Here is a 1,314-nt window from a genome sequence, read left to right as displayed (position 1 = left end):
ATTTAATGAATAAATTTCTGAAATAGAAAGCATCATCCACATTAATATAAACTAATATACTGTTCTATACAAATAAATACATACTAGGTATCCAATGATGATTTCAATAACATTGAAAAAAGAAGCTAGCCATCATTGATATAGCGATTTGAAGTCAGGAACATATCTTATAGTAACAAACAAGTATTAAGTAGTCAATAATGAACTAATAATGTTCTTTTGGAACTTTTTCCTAATAGAATATTCATATTAAAATAAAATTAGTCATTGTTCACATTGAAATTCAAAGTCATAAACATGTCACATAGTAACAAATAAGTTACAAGTACCAATAATAATCTAGTAATGTTCACTTGGAACTTTTCCCAAATAGCATGTTCACATTGAACTTCACATTGAAATAAAAGACATTATTTACATTAAAATTTGAAGTCGTTGTTCACATTGAAATTTAAAGTCCTAAACATGTCTTATAATAACAAATAAGTTTTAAGTAACAGATAATAAACTAGTAATTTTCACTTGGAATCTTTCCATAATGACACATTCAGATTGACATAGAAGTCCTTATACACATTGAAGTTCACATTCAAATAGAAGTCATTATTCACATTAAGATTTAAAGTGATAAACATAAGTTATAAGTAGTCAATGATGAGCTAGTACGTGTAATGATCACTAAACAAATAAGTACTAAGCAGCTGACAATGAGCCACTAAAGTTCACTATAAACCTCTCTTTAGTGGAATATTCACATTACAAATAAAAAAAAAAAGAGTACTAAGTAGCTAATTATGTGCTACCGGCAAGTTCACCGAGGACGTATCCTAGCTCAATACCGTATTCACACTAAAATGGAATAAATAAGTTTGGGGTTTAGGGATAAGAATTTAGGTTTAGGGATAAGAGTTTAGAGTTTAGGGTTTAAAAAGGGTTTAGGGTTTAGGGTTTAGGGTTAAATATATTAAACCCTAAACCCTAAACCTTTTAAAAATTAAATATATTAAGTAGTTAATAATGAGCTAAGTATAAGTTTACCGGGGACTTTCCGTAATGGCATATTCGCATTAAAAGGTACAGAACATTTTATACGTATTGAATGTCTGCTGTATTAATTTCATCATTTTAAAGTCTCATGTATTAACTACTTTGCAAGTTTAGGCCATTTTAAACTTTATTAAAACAAAAAACCAAAACAAAAACTCATAAACTTCTATTAAACAAAAACCAAAACTTTATTAAGGAAATGCATTTAATTAACAGTTTTTTGTTGCTAATGAAATTCATAAATTTGTAGATCTTTCTGTTGCTTTT

Source organism: Fragaria vesca, linkage group LG3 (assembly GCF_000184155.1).
Source record: "Fragaria vesca subsp. vesca linkage group LG3, FraVesHawaii_1.0, whole genome shotgun sequence".
Classification (NCBI taxonomy): Eukaryota; Viridiplantae; Streptophyta; class Magnoliopsida; order Rosales; family Rosaceae; genus Fragaria; species Fragaria vesca.
Note: the sequence above shows the minus strand (reverse complement) of the source record.